Below are 25,210 nucleotides of genomic sequence, written 5' to 3'. Positions count from 1 at the left end.
CCTAACACTGGTGTACAGCGGTGGGATTTGTACAGAGTATTCAGTTTAGAGTGCTTTTCGACACTTTAGGATAACTAACCACAAAGCGTAGCACTAAAAAGCAACTTTCAAAAACATGTCTACGATGGAAACTTACAGTCAAGAGTCCTTGTCAGGTGAAAATACTGAGAGTTTGCGAGCTCTCTGTAGACAAGAGAATCTTCCTGTAAGAGGCAAGAAGTTAGAACTAATAGAGAGATTGCTGGCGAACCAAAGTCTGGGTACTGGTTCAGAGGAACCAATTTCTCCAGCAAATGTAGATAACAGTGATGGTGTTGATCTAAATCGTAATTCTGATGATAGTGATGAAGAGGCTGACGACGACGGAGAGGCTAACGAAACTGTCTCCCCTGCTCCTCTACCTGCCTTACCAGCTGTACCTACGGGGCCCATACCAGGTCCCACAAGTAACCCTGCTTATTTTGAACTTGAAAAAATTAAGCTCGAATTAGAATACAAAAGGTTCTTGGCTCAATTGGAACGAAACCAAGAGCTCGAGTTCAGACGGATGAATACCCAGGCTGAGCAGAAGCAAGCTGAGTTAAGACTCAGGGAAATAGAACTTAATCACGAGTTAGAGATGAAAAAGTTGTCTATGGAAAATGCTTATCTCTCCTCTGGTTCCTCTAGGAGCTCCAGTCCCAAAAGACCCCGGAAGCCGAAGGAATTAGTGGGTATGTATGAACCGAGATTGGATGTGTTGGATTGGTTAAAACTGTTTGAGTACAATCATGGGCTCCAGGACATCACTGGGAATGATTTACTTCCCTGGTTGTTCTCTAGGCTCCCTCCTGTTGCGACTGATGTGGTAATGGAGTTGGGGGAGGCGGATAAGACGGATTGCGAAAGTGTGAAACTAGCTTTGATAGCTAGATTCGGGAAGACCCCTTCCCAGTATCTTAAGAGGTTTAGAACCCTCAAAAAGCATGATGGTACCCCTTGGGCTACCTGGGTGAGTGAAGGGTTGAAAAACGTAGAGGGATGGATTAAGGGTTACAAAGTGAACACTTATGAGGGTATGAAGAATCTTTTTATGTTGGAGTCGATTTATGATGCCTGTTCTCCTGAGCTCAGACAGCACTTGGCTGATTCAAAGGAATTGGATTCCCGGACGCTAGCTAAGGCTGCTGATTTATGGGTTGCCAACAGGGCTACTCATAAGGATTCTGGGGCAACTCAGAAAAAGGATGAGGGAAAACAGCCTAAAAAAGACTCAAAAGAGAATTCGAATAACTCCAATTCCAAAGAGGGCCCCAAACAAAACCAGAAGGGTAAGCCACCGGGAAAACCACAGCAGAATAGTGTGTCTTCTGGTGCCAAACCGGAAGGAGGTCAGAACAAGCCGCCATTCCAGAAAGCATTTGGTAAATGCTTTGTTTGTGGCTCGACTGACCACGTGAAAGGAGATCCCAGATGTAAGGGTAAACCTTCAGGAGTCCAGCTTGTCTCCTTAGCCTTCGCTCCAGAGGAGGAAGTCCAAATGGCAAGTGGAAACTTTCTACTGCTGGCTGATGAACCCATTGGAGTCTCAGCCAGCGTTTCTTTAGTATCTCTGGGGTTGTGAGAACAACAGAATTTAGATGTCTATAATTCTATCCCCGATAATACTAAAGAGTATTATAAGGACAGTGTCCAGGTGAATGGTCAGGAGACTCCTGCCATTAGGGACACTGGGGCCAGCATAAATGTGGTGGATAAATCATTTTTTCAGGCCGAGGATGTTGCTAAGGAACCCAAAAGCCTCACCAAGTTAACTGGAGGGCCTGTGCAGATGCTTCCCCAATTACCAGTTCTCATCCAGTGTAACGACATGACTGTGAAGATACCTGTCAGCATACAGAGTGAGGTACCAGGACGCGTACTGTTGGGTAACGATTTGAAAACTCTCGGAGTTGTATCGCATACTCCCAGACCTCCTAGTAAACGGTTACAGGAGCTAACCAGACCCGCAAGAGAGAGGACCATGCGCGGCACTCTCCAGGAGATGATGAAGAAAGAAATCACTCCTGCTCCACTGGAAATGTCGGCCGCTGTCTCCAAGAAATCAGAAGTGAAAGGGAAACCTAAGACTTCTATCTCGAAACCAGCAGCCAGCATTCCAGTGCAGCCAACACGGACTTCCCCGCAGTTGTCCAAAGTTACACCCGTAACTCCACCTCCAGCCGAGGCTGAGAGGGAGGTACAACCCTGTGTGATAGATTTGGACTCTGAGGAAGAGCTAATGGAAGGCAAGAAACTCATTGGAGATCTGGATCCTGTTGACCATCCTGAGCTGCAGTCTTTACTGGCAGAAGGTGGACCCAGCAGGGCAGACTTCAGTAAGGGACAGAGAGAATGTCCAACTCTGGGAGGTCTTCGCCACCAGGCAGAAGCTCAGGCTGAAGGGCAAGAGCCTGGGAAATACAGGTTGCACTGGGAAGATGGCCTCTTCTACAGTGAACCGACCGAGTCTGCACCTGGAGACTACAAACGACTTGTAGTACCCCAAGAGAACAGACCATAGTTCTTGCAGTTAGCCCACGAGATTCCTTTGGCTGGTCACTTGAGTTTCGAGAAGACTAAGGAAAGGCTCTCTCTCTACTTTTATTAGCCAAAGATGGGGGCCGAAGTAGAAAAACACTGCAGGAGCTGCCACACCTGACAGACCTCTGGTAAGGTTGGCTCCAAGAACGTGGCACCTTTAGTGCCTCTCCCAGTTGTGGGAGTCCCGTTTGAGAGAGTAGGGATTGATATTGTTGGTCCCCTTGATCCTCCAACCTCCTCAGGCAACAGGTTTATACTTGTTGTAGTAGACCATGCTACTAGGTATCCTGAGGCAATTCCTATGAGGACTGTTACAGCTCCGGCTGTGGCTAAGGCCCTCCTTGGTATCTTTACTAGGGTCGGGTTTCCCCATGGGTCAAACTTTATGTCCCACTACATGAAAGCCATGTGGAAAACCTGTGGAGTTACTTACAAGTTCTCAACAGTTTATCACCCACAAACCAATGGATTGGTAGAACGGTTCAACCGAACCATGAAGAGCATGATAGGTGCTTTAAAAGAACCCCTTAAGCGTAAGTGGGACCTTCTACTGCCATGCCTTCTCTTTGCTTATAGAGAAGTTCCTCAGGAGGGAGTAGGTTACTCTCCCTTCGAGCTTCTCTATGGTCATCCCGTCAGTGGTCCATTGGCCCTGATTAAGGAGGGGTTGGAGAGTGCTCCTTCCCCCAAGCCAGTCAGAGTGACTGACTACGTGATAGGTCTCTGGAGGAGAATGTCGCACATGATGACGGAAGCAAGCGATAACTTGAAAGCTGGACAAGCATTGGTCAAGCACTGGCACGATCAAAAGGCTAACATGGTTGAGTTCGCTCAAGACCAGCTCGTTCTCGTTATGATCCCAACAAGGCAGAGGGCCTTGCAAGATAAGTGGATGGGACCCTTCAGAGTTGTGGGTAAACTCGGAGAGGTCAACTATCTGGTGGACTTGGGCAATCCCAAGGAGGCTCCGACAGTCTTTCACACCAACCGACTCAAAGCGTATGTCTCAAGACCCGATGTAGGAGCGTTGCTTCTAGCATCATCCGAGGAAGAAGAAGAGAGTGAAGCTCTTCCGGATCTCCTCAGAGGCCTACCTTTGGACGAACAAATTGAAGGAGTAAATCTCTCCTCCAATCTGACACCCCAGCAACAAGCAGAGTGCAAATCCATGTTGAATCAGTTTGATTCTCTGTTCTCGCTTTCACCAGGCTTGACCCCTTGGGGCCAGCATGACATACTCACTGGTGACTGTCTGCCGGTCAAAAGCAGAGGATACAGAATGTCAGAAAACGTACGAAGCCACATCAAAGGTGAGGTCAGCAAGATACTCGATCTCAGGGTAATAGAGCCCTCTACTAGTCCATGGTCTAGCCCAGTTGTGTTAGTACCAAAGGCCGGATCTAAAGAGCTTAGATTCTGCGTGGATTATAGAGCTCTTAATGCAGTCACCAAGACTGATGCCCACCCTTTGCCAAGAACAGATGAGTTGGTGGATCAACTTGGCGCCGCCAAGTTCCTCAGCACATTTGACTTGACGTCAGGCTATTGGCAAATAGCCCTGACAGACCATGCCAAGGAGAAAACTGCATTTTCTACCCCTGTTGGTTTATACCAGTTTAAGGTAATGCCTTTCGGATTGAAGAATGCACCTGCTACGTTTCAACGGATGGTAAACCAGGTTCTGAATGGGACGGAGGACTTCTGCATGGCATACTTGGATGGCATCGCAGTGTTCAGCAATTTCCGGGAAGAACATGTAACCCACCTGAGAGATGTTTTGCAGGCTCTTGGACGAGCCAATCTGACCATAAAGGCGAGTAAATGCCAAATTGGACAGAGTAAGGTAGTCTATCTTGGACATGAGGTAGGAGGTGGAGAAATAAGGCCTTTGCTCAGTAAGATTGAAGCTGTGCAAAATTGGACAACACCTACTACTCAAACCCAAGTGAGAGCCTTCCTAGGCCTCACTGGGTACTACAGGAATTTAATAGAGAACTATGGGACCATAGCTTCTCCACTGAATGTCATCTCCTCACCCAAGTTTCCTAAAAAGGTTAAATGGAACGAGGAGTGCAATCAGGCTTTTGAAAACCTGAAAAAGGCTCTTTGCCAAGCCCCAGTACTCAGAGCTCCTGATTACCGCCAACACTTCATTGTGCAGACAGATGCTTCAAATGTAGGGATAGGTGCCGTACTCAGTCAACTGGATGGGAAAGGTAGGGAGCACCCCGTTTGCTTCATCAGCCGCAAGCTGAAGGATCCTGAAACAAGGTGGGTAACAATCGAAAGAGAGTGCTTTGCTATCGTGTGGGCTCTGAAGAAGTTTAGGCCGTTCTTGTATGGTTCTACTTTTGTCATTCAGACTGACCACCAACCCTTGAGATGGTTAATGCAAATGAAAGGGGAAAACCCAAAACTATTGAGATGGTCGATCTGCCTGCAAGGGTTTGATTTCACCATTGAGCACAGGTCAGGGTGTCACCACCAAAATGCTGATGGTCTCTCTAGGAGGTATGTCATCGACTAGAGGTATGAGATTCATCCAGGAGTGGATTAAATCCTCCTGTCCCTTAGTCTGGGGGCGGCGAGTGTTAGGGAGAATTCTATGTTTAGGCTGAATTTCCTAACCTAGTGAGTCCCCCAGCAGCTTTGCTGGATTTCTGGAGTTTGTTTTTTTCCATCCTGCCAAGAGTGAGACTCTTTTTCTCCCACTCTTGGACATGAATGTGTGTAATTCCTTTGAATGTCAATGTGTTCTATGGGCTATGGGGTCTTTTACTCCATAGGGTCTCATATGTTTTGCTATGTGTGTTACACTGCACCCTACGTTCCGTAACACTGGGGCGTCCTAGCGGACCTCCATCATAGACTCCATACCCGCGGACTGACTACTGTCTCCCCGGGCATGCAAAGTCACCATTGGCTTTACTAGACCTAAATTTACTAACAGAACTAGTACAAACCATCCTATTGTGGACGTACTAGTGGGGGTAATTAGATTACTCCTGGGTCTGTTGTTCGAGGGGGCACTGTCCCATCCCCCCTCGTCGAGTTTTGGCTGGTGGCAGTGGAAACTACTTGTTATATTCGACCCTGAATATAACTCTATGGGATTCTTCCCATTGTTAGAGATTGATACTGTTTCTCATTAATCTCTAACATACCTCCGGTCTACTTATCTTAAATAAGTCTATCGGATGGTATTTTCTGCCAGAACTCGGCTTTTTAAAATGGCGTCTGTGTTCGTCTCTGTGACTCCTAAACCAAAGGTTGAGCCCTTTGTTCCACTTTTGGCGGGCCTCTGTACAGAGACCCTCCAAAGTGGTGCCATTCTGTCTGGGTTACCACAGGGGTGTGGGAGGGGGTTTAGGCACCCTGGACCGAGTTGCCTTGCCAACTCCGGTCGCACTCTGGTGTGATTGGCCCAAGTGGTGAGCCTCCCTTCTATAGATGTTCCGTTATAAATAAATACCTTAATATCTTTACACTGAAGCCTCGTTGCGTGTTTGCTTGTCTTACTGTGAAGAATTGCCCTATTTTGTATACTCCACATACTGCTTAACTCTTCTTGAGGGAAGTCTGACTGCTCAGCCACAGCTACCAAGTGAATCTGTGTGGTACAGACTGCTACCAAGTGGGTTTACTGCCAAACACCTGTAGTCCTAAATCTTTTGCAGTGGTCCCAGAGGGAACTGCACAGGTTTCCGCCTAACAGTTTTCTCATTCTCCAACACTGTAAATAACAGAGAAGCACCATTGCGATCACTCATCCATCAACCATTGCCATCACTCATCCATAACATCCTAACAGTAAAGTTTTAGAAAACACGGCACCAGACCATCATCTCTACTCATATGAGATGTGTCAAGTAGAACTACATCCATCTTCTCAGCTGATGAAGGTCCATTGTATGTTCGTTCAGACCCATACACCTTAAGCATCCCCTACGCAGTGAGTAATGTTTTTTTCCACAGTGAGTAATTCCAGAGGCCCTCTTTCTTCACCCTACACGGCCAGGAGTGTTCACAGACGATGAGTCTGGTGGACAAGCCAACAAGAGCAATGCACTTCCTGATAATGGTGAAGGCCATCTTCTTGACATTTCTGGTGGAGGGGTTTTCAGAAAAGGTATGGCAGCATTTTCTTCCTGACACTGTCTCTTAAGCAGTGAAATTGTTACACTGTATCTCTTCACATATGAACTGTATTCCAGTCTACATTGTTCTTGTAATTGCTTGAAACATGGCTATTGCTTGAAACATGGCTAAAGAGATGAGGTCAGGAGGTATTCCCTGTTATCATCGATTAAGGCGATGCAAGGTTGAGAGCACACACCTCAGAAGCCGATCTGTAACCACCTGGACAGCCAAATAATGTATCCATACCATGACGAATAGGTTATATCGTGGCAGGGAGACCTGTGGAAGTATTTCACTAAGTGATGTGATTCAAACATACTTGGTGGTATCCTCAAAAGGCTGCAATGCACAACAGACATCAGACAGCAGCTTGCTCTGTCTTGTTGAAAATAACACCAAATCTAAAGCTTGGCTGTAACTCGTGCAATAATCATTGATGGTTTTGTATTTTGACTTAGTATGGCCAACATGTGCAAAGTGGAATTCTGGTGTGTGGCAAGGGCAGTCTTCAAATGGAATTGTAGCATAGTTTGGCACCACTGCAATTGGTGCAGCACCTGTTTTGCAATGGAAGCTGAGGAGCAGAAGTGTGAACTCCTCATCCGGACCATGACACTCATGTACTTCATGGGCTGGCAAGAGCTGATGACACATTACACCTGAACTGCGAAAATAATTCACTGACAGGCCGCTTTGATCGAAAGGGAGCCTTTTGGGAACTGCGCATGTGTTCATTGCACAGTGAACAATGAGTAAAAGGGGAACTCCAAGGGAGCCGAATGTAAGGTAAGGAGGGGTTTGCGGGAGGGGGAGCAGTGTACGCATATGTGTATACACTAGTGTAACACAGAGCACAGAGGCCCCGCCGCCGGGGGGCGTTAGCACATGTCCCAGCAGGGGGACCCACTTGGATGAAAAATGAAAAAAACACATTTCTTTTTTTTTTTTAATTTCTTTTCGAAATCACTTTGCCTTCATAAATAAATTATTTCTGTAAAGGAAATAATGTCTTTATGAAGATAGAGTGACTACAAAAAGAAACTTTCTTTTTGAAGTCCAAGGGCTACCCTTACCCCTTGACATGGAAGAACCCAGGCTGGAGGCCTCCATGTCATGGGGTGGGGGAGCCCTAGGACTTCAAAAAGAAATAGTTCATTTTTGAAGTCACTCTGCCTTCATAAAGCAATGATTTCTGTTATGGTTCGGTCCTTAACAGAAATATTTTTTTTATGAAGTCAGAGTGATTTCAAAAAGAAATAATCAGCCTCATTACAAGTTTGGCGGTAGCCTTGCTGGTAAGACCGGCAGGCTTGCTGCCAAACTTGCACTTTTTGCTGGCACCCGCGAATGGGCAATTACCGGGTCATTACGGCACCTCCGGACCCGGTAATTGCCCATTTGCGGGTGCCAGAAAAAAAATGCTCCCCATTCCCATTTGATACCCAAAAGGTTCAATGGGAATGGGGAGCTCGGATGCACCGGCTCCATTCAGAATGGATGCACCAGTCACCTCGGATGCACCATTCGGTGCATCTGACATGCTCTGCTCGCGTGTGCCGGTACACCCACCAGGACAGACCTGGCGCATGGGAAGGGGCTCATGAGCATAACTCGTAGTTTGCCGGTCTAGTAACAACGGTACAGGCAAGCTTTCCGGTTCCGTAGTTACTGGACCGGCAAACTTATACTGAGACACAATTTCTTTTTGAAGTAATAGGGCTCCCCTCAACCCCATGATGTGTGTGAGTGTATTTTGAAAGGGTGTACACTTAAATGTGGAGGTGTCTGCCTGCGTGAGTGTCATGGTGAAAGGGAGCACACAAATGTATGGGTGACTGGGTGTGCGTGTGTGCATGTATGGAGAAAGGGTGCACACTTAAATGTATGGGTGGCTGCCTGGGTGTGCCTGCATGGTGAAAGGGTGCACACTTAAATGTATGAATGGCTGCCTGGGTGTGCCTGTATGGTGAAAGAGTGCACACTTAAATGTAAGGATGGCTGGGTGTGCATGCGTGCGTATGGTGAATAGTGTTTGTGCTTGTGTTCAGGGGCACAACAAAACCTACATTTCGGGGGGCTGATCCTTCAAATGTTGGGAGAGGCGCTAACTTCACGGGTGGTGGGGAGGCACATTTATTTGTGTGGGGGCATTCTTTACGCATTTTAATAAAACTCTTTTAGTGCAGCTTCAATGTTATAAGCAGTTAAATCTCTCCTTTAAGTGTGAAAGCACCTACGTACGAACTGTTGTGAGAATGAACGGTCTTCTGTTCCCTTTCTACCCTTCCAATCACTTCCCTGGAATGAAAGTACTAAACACACATCACAATTTCAATTGCCTAAAAAATTTGGCATTTGAATGCAGGTACCAACAGTGAAATGCTTTACGTTAGTAACTGCTGGGACCTTGTGAAACCCAGGTGCTGTTTAACATCTGTGTCCTGTTGTGTCCAGCAACTGCTCTGAAGGTCAGCCAGGTTGGGTCAACATAGCCCAACATTTCTGGGGGTGAGTGCTGCAGCCCAGTCAACTGAATATTGTTAAGCCCCTACTTGTTGGTAATTACTTATTGGTAATCATCATTACTCCTAGCCCTATTCTTCCTTGTCCCTGTACTTATGTATGAGGCAGTACTTGTGTATGAGGCACTAAGACTCATACACAAGCACTGGGATGAGGTAGAGGTACATGGAGGTAATGCCTGACTTAGCTACCTGTATCTTCATTACTCCTAATCCCACTCTTCCTCATCCCAGTACTTACCTATGAGGCAAGGAGCGTCAAACGTACGCTCTGGGACAAGGAAGAGGGACGTGAAGATAATTCTGGGCCAAGGAGCTGATTTTGGAGGTTGGGGTAGGGCATGGGAGGGAGAGGGGATGTGTGGGTGGCGGGAATTTGCGATAAATCATAATGGTTGTCCATGTCCAGGCTAAGCAGGCATGCTATGTGGTATTAGTGGCTAGAGAGGCATTTAGGTGCAGCCAGTCTAGTTATTCCTGAGTTTGGTATGACTTTGTTTTAACTGTGCATTTCTGATAAAGCAGTCCTGCTAAGTGTAATTATCTGGCTAGATTGGCATGTGGGTGTTGCCAGTCTAGCCATTTCTTACTGCAGCATTGTATACTATTTTGAGCATCTGTGATAAAAATGATATGATATAACTATTATAACACGCCTGTACACTAGTGTTTCTTGGTGCAACAAGCAATATAGTGAAGATAGAGGGAGGACAAGAAAAATGATCTTACTAGGCCTTGTGGCATTCAAATCGTGCAAGTGCGAGAATGAGAAATGCAAGGGGAAAGGGAGGGGGGAAGTGCAAGGAAGAAGGGAGGGGACAACAAGGCTGTAATGCTCTGAATAAGTACAGCTAGGATAGTGCGGCTCTGGGAAGTGCAAGGAGAACAAGGGACTGTAGGGTTACAGTTACAGTCCCTAAGTGTGTGGTAGGCAAGAGGCAGTGCAAGGGTGACTGATCAAGAAAGAGTCTGGACTCAGTGAGACTCTGAGTGTAGCCAAGCAACTAGTCGGTACAGCAGACACGTAGGTCAGGTGGGTCAGCAGGGAAGGGAGAGAGCAAAAGCAGAGGAGAAAAGGAAAGTTTTGAGCTGCTTCCAGAACATCAGGTGGTCTGCTAAAGTTTGAGAGGGGCAGGGAGGCCATTCCAGAGGGAGGCATCTGCAAAGGAGAAAGATCTACCCCCACTCCCTGCCTGAAGAAACGTCTAGCCCTTAGAGAGTTGGAGGTAGCCAGTGGAAGGGCTCGAGAAAAAAGGTATTTTGGAAGAGAGCGTTGGATGGAGTGTGGGCCCAACCCCAGAAAGCCATGTGGACAATGGAAAGGGTCTCGAACTTGATTCTTGCAACCACCGGGAGCCTGTGGAGAGATTTCAGGCTGTAGAGATATGATATCCTTGGTTTGTGGCCAAGGATACGTCTCGCTGTCCTGTTCTGGATTAATTGCAGAGGGTGGAGAGTAGAGGAAGGCAGCTTGAGAAAGAGGCTGTTGCAGTAGTCCAGCCTGAGAGAAACAGGGCTCTGGAGACTGTGAGCTTCTGGGGGAAAGGGAAAAGTCCCTTTAAAGAGGAGCAGCTGATAGGTAGTGGGACTTTTTGGTGACATCAAGATGCGAGGAGAGAAAGGAAGAGTGGAGTCGAAGATGACACAAAAGGTTTTTTGCCTCGCAGGAAGGCAAAGGAAGAGGGCCCAAGGTGGGCAGCCAGAGTGAGAGAGGCAGAGCAGGGGCAGGGGACAGTATGAGAAGGATCTCCATCTTAATGGCACTAAGGTAGATATTGTTGGAGATGTACCAATCCTGAATCATGGATAGACAGTCAGGAATGAGCCAGAGATGAGGGGACCCTGAATGAAACCTGAGTGCCATCCGCATAACACTGACAGTTAGAGGAGAAGGTAGAGATCAGGTGGGCCAAAGGGGCCAAGTAGAGGTTGAAAAACCAGGGTGAGAGGATAGAGCCCTGGGGAATGCCACAAGTAGAGAGAGAGGTGCCAGAGAGAAAGGGACCAAGTTGGACCGGGGAGGGGCAGTCCAAGAGGAAGGAGGTCAGCCACTCCAGGGCCTGATCCGTGATACCCAGGTTCTCACGTAGTTGATTGATCAGGATGGCGTAGTTGATTGTGTCAAAAGTAGAGGAAAGATCAAGGAGGATTAAGACAGAAGGAATGCTGGAATCAAGGTTAGAGAGCAGATATTCACGGGTATTCAGGAGAGAAGTGTCTGTGTCTCTGGCAGCTCCGAAGCCAGACCGATGGTCATGGAGACAACCAACAGATTCAATGTGGAGAGTAAGCTGGGAAATGGGCAGCTTTTTTCCAAGAATTTGCCCAGGAAAGGGCTGCTGGAGATTGGGCGATAGTTTGCCGGACAGGTAGGATCAGCAGACGGCTTCTTGAGGAGTGAGTGCACAAGGGAGTTCTTAAGGGGAGAGGGGAACGTTCCATTGGTGAAAGAGTGATTACAGAAATTGGCCAAGGTGCAGCAAGGGTGTCAATATGGTCCTTGATGGTTCTGAGGAGCAGGGGAGCACCTGTTTGGATGACAATTTCATGGATTGGACTTGTCTAGAAAGCTTGTCAGGTGTTGTCGGAGAGAAAGAGGAGAAAGGAGGAGGAGAGGGAGAGATGGCAAAAGGAGGGCTGAGGGAGGAAGAGGAGATAGTGGACAGGATGTCCTGAGTTTTCGTGGAGAAGTGAGAGGACAGAGCCATACAGAGGCCCTGGGAGGGACAGGAGAGGTGGAGACTGCAACAAGATTGACCAGTTCCGTGCAGATTTTAAAGCGATGGGCCATGTTGTTAGAGACAGCAGAGACCCAGGCTTCAATGTGTGCTCTCTTCTTGATGAGTGTTATTGCTTCAACTGGCATTTCTGTGCAACCAGTCTGGGTATGTCTAAATGTAGCCTGACATGCTTTACTGTAATTTTATAACCTGTCTACACTGGTCTACATTGTGCAGCCAGTGGGACATGTTTTCAATGTGGCATGCCATTTTTAATAGCAAAGCATTAATGTTCCTGTGCACTGTTGGTGACTTGCATGTATTGGATTGGTGTTACCCTACAAAACAATTGCAAACACTCTGGCTTTTTAGTCAATTATTCTCGGAAAGTGTGCTGCATATTGCATTAAAACACATATTTATATCTTTCTCTTAGTACAGTGTGAAGCATACCCCTTCAGCAGCATGTTAATGCGTATTGTGCAGGCATGATAATCTAGGCCTACACAGAGTGTAGTACGACCTGTGATATGTTGCTGAGTTGGGGGGGGCGCCCTCTCAGCATGGCTCGCAGGGGGGGCCCCACATTTTGTGTTACGCCACTGTGTGTGTATATGTGTGCGTATGTCATACGTGTGTGATTAAGAATTTCCTGTCTGCGTGTGTTGAAAAAAGAAGTGCGTGATGTGGATGCCGAGGGGGCAGAGGATACAAATGAGGGAAGGGGGCATGGAAATGAAGAAATGGTTCCCTGCAGCGCCAAAGGTGGTCTTTGGCAAATGGGATGCAATGAAATTGGCCTATGGGGAAACAACATTGATCCAATGTGTGGTGCATAGGATATTTGACCCATTGTCATCAGCAACACAGCCTACCTTCCATGGGCCTAGCAGCCGCATTACTACTGCCCCCATCTTGTCTTAGATTTTAACTCCCTAGAAGTATCTGCCTTCAAATCTTTGCATACACAAAGTTGTATGGTGCTGGACGGTATGCTCTTACTGACCTCTAAGATTACTTAGGAAACATACCCTTCTTTCCTGACAGGGGAAAGGAAGGTCACCAAGCTTGGTAATTAATAGTTGGTTCACTGGTCCACTTATCTATGACAAAGTGAACCTCCTGGCACATGTGAATATCTAGTGCCTGCCCCACTGCATACATTCATGTGCACTTAAACTCTGGTGCAGCTTTGCATTGAATAATTGTCATCTTCAAAATGTTCAGTAGTGATTCGTTATTTGACAAGCAGTATGGTGAGAGGTCAACATCACTGCCTGGTTAAACATGAGCAAGCACATTCATGCAATATGCATTATAATGTTGTACATGTTCCAATGCCCACATCACAGTAACCTGTATAATAGTCATAGGGATGGAATCACTGCAGGAAGTTTAGCTTGGGCTCAGAATATGGAGCAATATTGACCCATTATCCATGATTTCTGGGGAGACAGTAGCGGCTAGGGCTGGAATGATGAATGGCAGCTAGATGTGGGCAGCAGTTGGGGTGTTATGTGTTCAACTCACTCCTGTGCATGTTTCTGAATCATGTGGGAACTCAATCAGGACATATCCAAGTTGGTTCCACGCTTACCCTGGCAAACTGTTTCAATGAACCGAGTGCAAGAAGTTGTAAATACCCTGCCTGTTTGAAAAAAAATCAACACTTCATATTTTTATTGTGAGCTGAGTTGTCGCCTACTACACAAATCGAACTGCAAATGGGGTGGGGTTGTAATTGTGTTGCTGTCATTGATGGTATGGCTTCCACACACTTGTGTTTTACACTTGTTTATCTTAGATTGTTAAATAAACTGTACAAGGGTGGATGAGTGGCTTAGGCTTTACCTCCCTCACCTGTAACTGTGATATTGTCCTTCTCATTCTCAGTAGCAGTTGTTTCCCAAATCATGTGTTGCTGCTGCTCGACCTAGATAAAGGTATTGACCCATCTGAGTACATGATCAGCATCATTATTCTTAGACTTAGTTCATGAATCACTTCTCTGTGTTCTCCTTCTCAAGAAGCCTCATGCTTATTTTGCTAGTATGTTGATTTCCCTGACTCATCATGATATTCTGAACTGTGTGTTTTATCTCCTGACTCGTCCTGACCATCTACACATTGGCTGTGCCTCCTAGAGCATCATGATTCGCAACACTTTGTGTTGTGTCTCTTGGCTCATCAATAGAGGAACGCAGCACCTCTCCTCTTCTTCTGTAGGGACAGTGGACTAAACCTATTCATCCAACTGCATCGCATGAGCATGTACTACTATCTTTTGTGCAGAAGGTGATGCTGAATGATAGATGTCTTCAATTTCCCTATACACAATTCCGGCCTTCTCGGTACAGACAGCAGGTACAATGGCAGACGTAAAACGTCGTTTAGCTGCAAGCCTCCCCATGCAGGTAGAGGTTTTTTTATGATATATTGCCAGGCAGAATGGTTACAATGTAGAGAAGGAGCTAAGTACCCCCACCTCAAACATCTCGCCCACAGCACCTGTATGTTGGATGCCATAGTGTGAGGAAACCATTCTTGCATACGAGACAATACGATGGTCATCTGAATGCAATCCCAGAAGAAACAGGATGGCTGAATGACGAATATGAATGGTGACATCATCACCACCACCGTCATGCAGAGCAAAAGTTGACGTATAGAGCAGAGAGGCAGAGATGAGAGAATGCAGATAATTCTATAAGGCATCAAGAAAGTATCGAGATACAGTACATCTTGGGATCAAGATGAAGAAACTTATGCTACAGAAGTAATGAAGATATCAAGCTACTTCACACGTGTACACATGCAAAGAAACATAAGCAGATGGAGTATTCTTAAAGGCTAGCTTTATAATGAATAGATTTTGGCATGCGTCAACATTCATATATATATATAGGAGTCAGTAAACGATGGATGATTACAGGCGAAACTCAGAAAGGCGAGATTGGATGAGCCAAGGCCATGTCAGACTGGGGTGAGCTGACATTGGATACAAATCGTGTGAAAGAACGAAACTCCTGTTCAGAAGGAATGGACAAAAAAAGAAGACGTCAGATATCTATTAAAGAATAGTGTTTAAATACACTGAAAACTCAATTTCGTGGTCTTTAGTCACGTGGGGAGAAGAAGTTGGACGAGCATGATGGTCACACCTATGCACGAAGGCAGAGTGTGCTTTCACTCCCCTGAATTCCCCGGAGCAAAGAACATGTTCAAGGCCGAGTTGAAAGACCTAATTGACAGTGGACCACTGAGATGATGATGGATGGTTATGCTAGTTGGTGGGAAGTTATGGTTAATACTAGCTCATCTGCACCTGGACTTTCAGCCTGCATGCTGCTAACGTAGGTTGGGAAGGTACTGACGGAGGTTAGAAAGTAACCAATGATAGAGGACAGCATGATCAAGGGTCCTATAGTAGTGTAGCCAATTAGATGTTGTTTATTTAGTGACGTTCATAGTGACATATTTTTATGGAAGGGCTTAGTTGCCTCACCTGATGCTAAGACGCAAATCACATTGTTCCACTGCCTTAAACGAGTAAGGATCGTACACCTACATGATCCTTGTAGAACCTATCACACTCACCATTAGGTTTTTCTAGTTTTCTACGTAGGACGACGTCAGTGATATGCAGGTTAAATGTCACCTATGATGATTTTTTACTAGAAGAATATATTTTTTTATGAAATGCTTTAAGAAGTCTCAAGAGAGATTATAATGAGGGATGTCTGTTGATGTCCGTTGTACTCCCTGTTTTAGATAATTGAAATTAAACCAGTATATTTTGCCAACTACCTGAGTTGTTTCGATTTTTGATGTCTGAGTAAACTCTGCATCCACCGTCCATCTCTTAGGTATTGCTGACCCATCTTAAAGGGCTGGGAGAACCCCCAGTTCAATAATATAATCTCCTCCTGCCTCCAAAGAAGTGTACAACCTTTCCATGCCAGGAATAATGATGTTAACAAAAAGAGGGTGCACTCAGTTATAGCCACCGAATGCACTTTCCTGCCTAAAAATATGTCTAAGACTTTTCATTTGTAGAAAAATGTAATTTTGAAAAACAATTCTAAGGTGCGTTGTACATAAATTCAAAGAAATAAGTATTTGGTTTGGCCACAACAAGTGGCACTCAGTTACAGATACAGAGTGTAATCTTAAGCCTGATGCTGCTTCAAAACAATTATGTAATGCCATTCTCCTCAATTTAACAAGACATGGGATGTGCATTTATGTCATGCAAGTAGGTCACTGTGATTTTCTGCTCCTTATAACTCAGATGGAACGCTAACTTAGAGCCACTGAATATACTATCAATGTGCCTCCAAAGAATGTTAAGGCTTTCTATGCAAGCAACATGTATGTAAACTACCCAAACAATGATGGCACATTCAGGCACAAGCAACTAGCATAGTCTCTTCCTGCCTCCAAAAACATGTTTTTACACAAGCAAGAAGTCTGTGATTGGTAAACTCAGAACTCAGTTAAGGCCACTGATTTCCCTGTCTTGTCTAAAGCAATGTCCAATGTTTTTCTTTTGCAGAAAGACTTAATGTTCGCAAGCAACAATTAGTTGGTCTGGTCACTTGCAGACAGTAAATGTAATCTCCTGTCACGTGCTCCCACAATATAATTTGGTGATGCTGTTCTCCAAAATCATACAAGCTATTGCATATCCCAAGGTGGACACTGTGATTCTCCACTCCATAGTACTGAGGTGGCACAGTCAATTACAGTCACTAAACAGAATGTATGCTGTTCCAAAGCACTGTAAAGCAAACAACAAGTATGCAGATCGGTGACAAAATAGCAACAAACGCAGTTGCACTCAATTAGTCACAGAATATAATCTGCTCAAAGAACTTTAAGACGTTTTCTGCAGAGCTAAACATTTGTGGACTGGCCATATAAAGGCAACGTTCTCTGTTACAAACAGTGAACGTGCTCTCTTACCTAAAACAGATGTTCTGCAAAAACCATTCCAAGACTTTTCATTTGTTGCAGGCAAAAAGCATTTTTTTTTGGCAGCTAAAGGATGATTCATCGAGCTACAGACACTAAATGTAATCTCTTGCCTACAGCTCCTTGCAATTCTTTGTTGCTTTTTTCCTCGATCCAGCAGGATTTGGTATGTGCTGTTTTGTTATGCAAGGAACAAAGTAGTCAACGCTGTACCTCCCTCAAAGACATCCTATTTTTTATTTTCTACCTAACCTTTACCCAATTTATTTTCAATTTTCTTTCTTTTTTAGGTGCATTTAGGAGTCATTTGGCCTCCTTTCGCACACAAAATAATAACATGCAAATATGACACTTTAAAAACCTATACAGTTTCACATAAATTCCACATAACATTCCATATACAATCCCATATCGGAGATACTCATATACATTTTGGAATTATATCACATTCTAATCACTTATAAAATGTGTATACTGAATTGATTTTAAACCGAGGCCAAGATGACATAGGATTCACCACAGAACAAGTACTCCAAAACGGTCAAAGCCATAACTTGCACATTTTGCATATCCCTTTACATAGAAAGCCTTCAGAATCATACAATCAGTCAGAACATTCCACGCTGTTTCAACTTGAGAGGTGCTCAGTCATCAGAGGCGCTCTTCTCTACTTATTCCCCTCCAGGCGCCTGTGTTGGCCTGTACCGGAAGAATGTTGAAACGTAAATACAGATAAACGTAATCTGATAAACGTAAATAGAGTATAAAGCTTATAAGGGCAGGAAGACGGAGTGTGACAAAGTATCTCCTCTGGGAATCTTCAAATAGGCCCTGCTGAGTGTACACAGCATATTTGCGCATCTCTGCCAGCTTGCTCATGGAGAAAATATGATCAATTATGCCCATTTTACCGTTCAGACCACTCAGAAATATAGGGATAAAAGGCAAACCAGAGCAAGGTAGATTGATGTCCCGGCAATGTTTTCCCACCATAGTCCCAAGTTCCCCAAACTAAACACTTTTAGATAGAAGGTTCCTGTGGGCATGTGTACTGTATAAAAAGGTGGTAATAGAGCTTACTTTGGCCCAGAACTTACAGGCTGCCACTTTCAAGAAGGATATGAGTGACTGGAGACCTAGTTCTGGTCTCAAAGCCTGAACTGGAACAGCGCTCGGGCGATTAAATATTGAGTGTAGGATTTTCACCTCAAGCTTTGGCAGCCAATGCACTACCTCAAGTGGACTGCCACAGCCATCACCTTTTTTTCTTTTGCTAAAGTCACCCCGAGTGGGACTGGTATGCCCAGACTTGGGTCCTGTGCCTGTTGGTCCTAGAGACCCAAGCTACTCCTCACTGATGAGGACCAACAAGGCTGAAACATGTTTGAGGTTGGATGTGACCTAGTAGTTCTGGCTGGACTGACCCTTTTGGGGTGGGAACAAGCCTGATTTGTATGGGGTCTTTCCCCTTCTGCAATGGCTTGGCAGGCAAAAGAACGAAGGTCCGGGGGATGTGGGTCCATGCCTGCTGGACCTAGAGACCCAAGCTACTCCTCACTGATGAGGCCCAACAAGGCCAAAACATGTTTGGGGATGCTTGTGGTCTCGTGCAGAAGGCATCACCTCTCTGTTTTTTTACATTTTTATCCAGCCACAGATCATACTTATGCTCTCCCACAGCTACATGTGTTATTCGATGCCGACAATACGCAAATTATTTGCGGCTTGATCTCTCTTCTTCAGAGATGGCTATGCAGCTGAGGGATTGCCTTGAGGCCATGGGAGGATGGATGGCCGACAACTGGCTTAATCTTAATGCTGAAAAAATAGAGGTACTGGTTGCAGGCTCCTCTGGCCCTTCTCTTTTCTGGACCTCTGATCTTTGGCCTTCCACCCCCGGGCCCTGAACTTCCCCAGTTGTAGTGGTGAAAGATCTAGGTGTACAAATCTCAGCCTCTCTGTCGATGAAGCACCAAGTCGCCACTTTCTGACTTTCTGTCAGTATGGGCATTTAAAGCTGCAGACCCTTTATTAGGTTCTTCCCTATCTTCCCCCTTGCTTTGTCATCGACTACTGCAACTCCAGATTACTTGCTGCGCTGCCTCCAGCTGCTACAAAACATGGTAGCCAGGGTGGTTCTACACCCCCCTTTTGGCTCTCGCATGACTCCATTCCTTCGCCAGTTCCGTTGGCTCCCAGTGGATTTTAGGCAGAAACCTGTGCATTTCCCTCTGGGACCACTGCAAAAGATTTAGGACTACAGGTGTTTGGCAGTAAACCTACTTGGTAGCAGTCTGTACCACACAGATTCACTTGGTAGCTGTGGCTGAGCAGTCAGACTTCCCTCAAGAAGAGTTAGGCAGCATACAGAGTATTCACAATAGGTCAAGAGAACACAATGGAAAAAGTAAACACTGACCAGGGCTTGGTGTAAAAGAGATATAATTATTTATTTAAAACCACATCTAGAAAAACACACAGGCACTAATAGTAAGCAATTCAAAAACACGGTCACTAGAAGATATACACTCCCTTAAAAGAATATTAGACAAGTCTTAAGTAAAGCCCCACTTATTTTCAGACAGCGGTGAGCGCTTAACGTAGATGGCACTCTAATACTTTGTTTTAAAAAGGGAGAGAAAAGCAGAGAATAAATTGAAACAGATCCCAACACTTTTTCAGGAACACAACAAGAGAGGAAGGCAAAGTAACACCGTGAATTCAGAGTCAGTAGGCCGGATCCGCTTTAAGAGGATCAAAACGAAATGTGTCCAAGGTCACACGGTTGCAGTGCACAAAAGTCTTGTAACGGTTCAAAAAGGAGTTGGACCAAAGAAAGGGACCAGTTAGAGGGTCAAGGCGGCCAGCGCAGTCCAGAAGGTTAAGGGGTTATTATTACCTTGTAGCAATCTTTAGAAAGGGAGGCCTGGCGGACACAGTACCTTAAAGTGGTTAGAACACTCCAGCAGGGGCAGTTGTTCCTGGCAGCGGATGAAAGTCGGTGCTTCGTCCGGGGGAAGAGAGGATCTCGTAGGGGAGGAAGACAGGAGTCCATTGCACTGCCAGGGAAGAAACCAGCCACAGAGTTTCTCAGGTACAAGGAGCGGGCCGTTGATTTGCGGTTCAGTGGTGAGTGGCTATCCGGCTGCCGGTGTACTTGGCACGGGCAGTTCGACCACAAACCGGTCTGGGGTGCGAAGAAAAGAAAGTAAACTGGTTGTGCCCACCAGTCAGGGGAAGAAGCCTCTCCAGCCGGGAGATCTTCTCTGTCGTCGGGAAGTGGTGAGTCGGTTCCGCGGGGCTCCAGCGATGGTTTAGTCGTGATAGGTCGCCTCAGCTTCTCCCTCGTCGGATTCTCAGGTCCTGTGGCAACTTCTGAATTTCCAGTCCCCAAAGCCCTGCTTTTATGCAGCATACCCCCATTCACTCAGCCTAGCTGTCAATCAAACATGCTAAGTGGTGAGCCGGCCTGCTCAGCACTTGGGCCAATCACACAAGAGTGCAACTTGAGTTACCAAGGTAACTCAGTCCAGGGTGCCTAAACCCCCTCCCACACCCCCTGTGGTTCCCAGACAGAGTGGCACCACTTTTGGAGGCTTCTGTGGAGAAGCCCACCAAAAAGTGGAACAAAGGGCTCGACTTGGGTTGGAGTCACAGAAGATAACACAAACGCCATTTTAGAATCGAGTCCTGGCAAAAAATACCAACCAGCGAATTAATATTAATTAAATAAACCGGCGGTATGTTCGAGGCTATGAGAATTAAATAATTAAAGTTGGTAGCCTCGAACAATGGGACAATCCCATAGGGAAATATTTGCGGTTGAATATAAAAAGTAGTTTCCACTGCCACCAGCCAAAACTCGATCAGGGGGGACGGAGACGTGCCCCCTCGACTAACAGACCACGGGGCAATCGAATTGCCCCGAGCAGTACGTCCACAATATGATGGTTTGTACTGGTTTCTGTTAATAATTTGGGACTAGTAAAGCCAAAGGTGACTTTACATGCCCTGGGAGACAGTAGTCAGTTCCAGGTTATATAGTCTATGGTGGGGGGTCACTATAACACCCCTGTGTTACTGCACGAAGGGTGCTGTGTAACACACATAGTAAAAACACATGAGACCCTATGGAGTAAAGGACCCCATAGCCCATAAAACACATTAACAGTCAAAGGAACACCATAAATCATGTCCAAGAGTGGGAGAAAAAGAGTCTCACTCTTGGCACGAGAAAAAAACAAACTCCAGAAATCCAGCAAAGCTGCTGGGGGACTCACTAGGTTAGGAAATTTCTATTTAAGTCTCTGTGTATTGTGCACAAAGCGTTCTATAAAGTTGGAGCCAAATATATTCAGGCCAAATTCTGGTTTTATATCCCACCTAGAGTATTGTGTTCTCAGTCCTCTTTGACAATACAGATCCCATCTATGAAGCTCTCTCGTGTTGGGGGACGAACCTATTCAGTGGCTGCTGTGAATGCGTGGAACTCTCTCCCCTTTGCATTGTGAGCTGGAGGAATCATCTAACCTTTTGTCGCCTGTTAAAGACCTATTCGTTTTAGGACCACCTCTTCTGTCCTTTGTTGCGGCTTGGTGGTTTATAGCGCCAAGATGCCTTTGGGTGTACGCTGCACTCTACAAGTTTACTTAACATAACATAACATGTAAGTATCTATCTGGGTGTCGCTGGGCTCTTTAGGAGACCAGTAATGGCCTGTAATGGCCAGTAAGTAATATAGCAACCTCACTCCACCTAATTTATTCTACATCCCCTTCAACTAAATCTTGTTATTTTTTAGCTATCCCTCAACTAAAGCTTGTTCCCTGAATTGCTGTACAATCACCTGCCGCTGACACTGCCTACAAAAGACTGATTCTGAAATCAACCCTTGCATGCCCTGTTTATTATATTTTGGATCATCACCACACAAATCGTCCTGCCCAAACTATTAACATGGCTCAGGAAAATCTGTTTTGAGTGGGAAATCGGAAATCCTAACAGACAATGAGAATCAGAGGTTCTGGCAATACCCATTTGTGTAGATGGGCATTCTGATGGTGCTGGTGGCTCTCGGAATCTGTGAAGCCACTGTGCGTGTCACTTTGCAGCGCCTCGGCATCTTCCATCATCCTGCTGCGAATGTTAACAAATGATGGTAGAATGTGTGACCACTGACAACCATGTTCTCTGTTTCCATATTTGACTTCTATTTCTTTTGTTTACTCTAATTTCTCTTCTTCCCTCAAAACAAGTGAGATATTCGGGTGCAGGCTGAGTAACATATCACGCAGCCAGGTGCTGATAACTACCGGCAAGTTTCTGCCCGCTGGTGGTAATCACTTCACTCTAACTTGTTTTGCATGATATTAGCCAACACAATTAAATGTATTCTGTTCAAAATGGACTATTTTCAGTTGCAGGAATGTGAATCATGAGTTTGACAGTTTTTCCATGTTCGCTTATTTTTCTTTGATGCTTTTGAAAGGGGTTATTTACGTTGCTAATGCTGATTATGTGTAATGTCCTTGACCCCAACATATTTCTACTTCATTGTGTGGTTTTGCACGCCAGCTCTCTCTGTTACTGGTGCACCTCAGCCTCGCATAGCTCTTAATTCTTTGCCGTAATAGCTTTTTTGAAATAGACTGTGCTGTTTCATTGACCAATAACACCGTGCTTCTATAATAGCTCCCTTTAAAATTCATGTCTAAAATTGTCCCTGATCTCAATTTTTTGTTAATGGCTTCCGTCAAAGTCATTTGCCTCTGGAGGTTCTCATTCAGTCTTTTGAGTAGCTTCGCCAGCTCGTGGTGTTTGCTTAGGCTATCAAGCCATGACCCGCCATTATGCCTGGTTGTATTTCCCTACGTGCTGCTGCGTTTAGTAGTTAAGTTCATTGTATGTGAGAAGAACATTGCAGATGAGACAATATTCCTTTTTAGCACTCAAGTTAATGTGCTTCCAAAATGTGCAGGGAATTAATCTTAATGAATCGGGGTATATGCACAAGTGGGAACTGTTCAGCCATTTGAATAATGGTGTGATTGCTTTCTTCATGAAACTGTAACTCTGGCATTGCCCTTCTCCGTGTAAAAACGTTCAAACGCATGCCCAAGATGACAAACAGTTCTTGTTAAGTTTATCCCAAAACCTAAACTAATATGTTCATGCTGTCGTTTCTAACGATGGACGGAAATACGTATATGTTTGCCATGTTCGCATTTACATGGAACGATCGTGGCATTCCATTCATGGTGTAATTGCTACAGATTAAAACATCGTTCTCTTTGACCTAACACATCAGCCTTACTGTGCCCACTATCTGCTGTGAAACTATTTGCTACGCGCCTGTTCCAGAATCCAGAGGAATATCGTTTTTGAAATCCACATTATTAACCATATGATATTTTCAACCTTCTAACAAGCTTTCTACCAAGACACACACGTACTCTTTGTGGGAGAGTGAGAGAGAGAGAGAGAGAGAGAGAGAGAGAGAGAGTGTGTGCGTGTGCGTGCGCGTGCGCGTGCGCGTGCGTGTAGTCCGTAACCTGAACACAATGGAAATGTAGTCTCCATTACACTGCCGTTGTCTGGGGTTGGAATTGGGGCAGTGCCTCCATAGGAAAAGTTAGGGAGATGGAGAAATGAGCTCGGGTGAAGAGACAGGATTAGACGTAAAACATGTCAGGAAGAATGTGTTTGCCCCAGACAATAAGAGCAAGACAATGACAAATGTTTCACATTGTACTTCTCATTTGTGTGCTTTTAGAAGTGACAGAATCACAATGCCAACACTGCCACAAAGATCAGCCAATTCATAAGAAATCAGCACTCCTCGACCGCTACATTATTCGTTTAAAGGTTCAACACTGGTTGGACATCAGAGCTGGGCTCACACTTCTCGGTCAGTAATTTGTTTAAATGCAAACAGTTATGATTTAAAACCTAAGCAAAGTGGATGTGATCATGCAAAGTATTTATTGAAAATCCGCTGCATCAATGTGTAGCTGCTTTAATTAGCCCAGACCTTATATATGATAATTGGCTTTGCACAGTACACAGGAGTATCTTAAACACCATACATTCAAACATATAAGAAGCCTGCAGGCTTATCTGCAGTACATTTTCTAGGAAATGGAGCAGGCTTTCTAAATATGTGTATCATGTATCCAACTTTATGAGTCATGCTTTCATTGCGATTATGAATTAAAATATTGTAAAAAAAAGGCAATCAGAATAATAACAATAGAAACGCTGTAAAAAGTGAGCATTTTACATCTTAACCACAATGGCTCTAGCAACTGGGGCAAAGGAGAGCAGGTGGTGTGGATCAAAACAGAAACTAAGGAAAAGAGCACTAGTCATTTAGATGAAACTGAACTTTCATATCCTGATCTAAAAAAAAAAAAAAGTGGTGACTAAGGTTGCAGTTCAACATTTAACTCCAATTAAAATTCAAAAGTAAATGTCACAGTGTGGGAGAGGCTTATCATGTTCCCAAAATTAAACATTTAGTGCTGCTTTCCTGCCCTTCCCCTGCAGCAACCATCAAGGATGCAAGCGAGATGTATCTGGAGCCTTCTGCACTATGATGTGCTGTTCTACTCTTAAGCTTATATATGCTTGAACAGGATGTAGAACAACAGTACTGCCTGTCTAATGTTTTGAACACTGAACTTGAAAAGAGAGAAGCCATGGGAGCAGGATTACGAGCTTCTCTGTTAGTAGTGTATAGGGATACCTTCTATCCAACTCAGAAAAGGACTTGGTTTGCATAATGAGACAGGTGGCGACACACCCTTTTGGTCTGCACTTGACCAAAGGTCAAAGCCATACCTATTAGTCTTGCTCCTTTTTTAAGCTCCTTTTTTTTAAGGACGTGGTCAAGGTCGTTCCATACCCCTGTTATCAAGATCATGCAAGTCAGCAGCCATGGTGGGACACATGGTTGATCGGCAAAGATGAGGAATCTGATTAGCAGGGAGAAGGGGCAGAATAGTCAAACTGACCAATCAGGAGCTAGGCCATGTGTGGGCATATTGAAGAAAGGATGAGAAAAGGCGTAGACCTTTTTATGGGACATCAAACATGTTCAACTATATTTGAGGCGACTCAACATCGCTATTAAGAAAATGCCTGCAGCCCGAAAAAAGGTTTTAATTCTTTTTAATTGATTTAAAAATAAGTACTAATATAGAATAAAAAACACAAAGCATTTTTTGTATAAGGGAGGATGCAAAATAAAAACATAGCATAGTTGTAAACCATAGGCAACCATCAATGTTCATC

The sequence above is a fragment of the Ambystoma mexicanum genome, chromosome 5p (genome assembly GCF_040938575.1).
Source record: "Ambystoma mexicanum isolate Mex_15411 chromosome 5p, UKY_AmexF1_1, whole genome shotgun sequence".
Lineage (NCBI taxonomy): Eukaryota > Metazoa > Chordata > Amphibia > Caudata > Ambystomatidae > Ambystoma > Ambystoma mexicanum.
The sequence above is the reverse complement of the archived record's forward strand: the minus strand, read 5'-3'. Positions refer to the sequence as shown.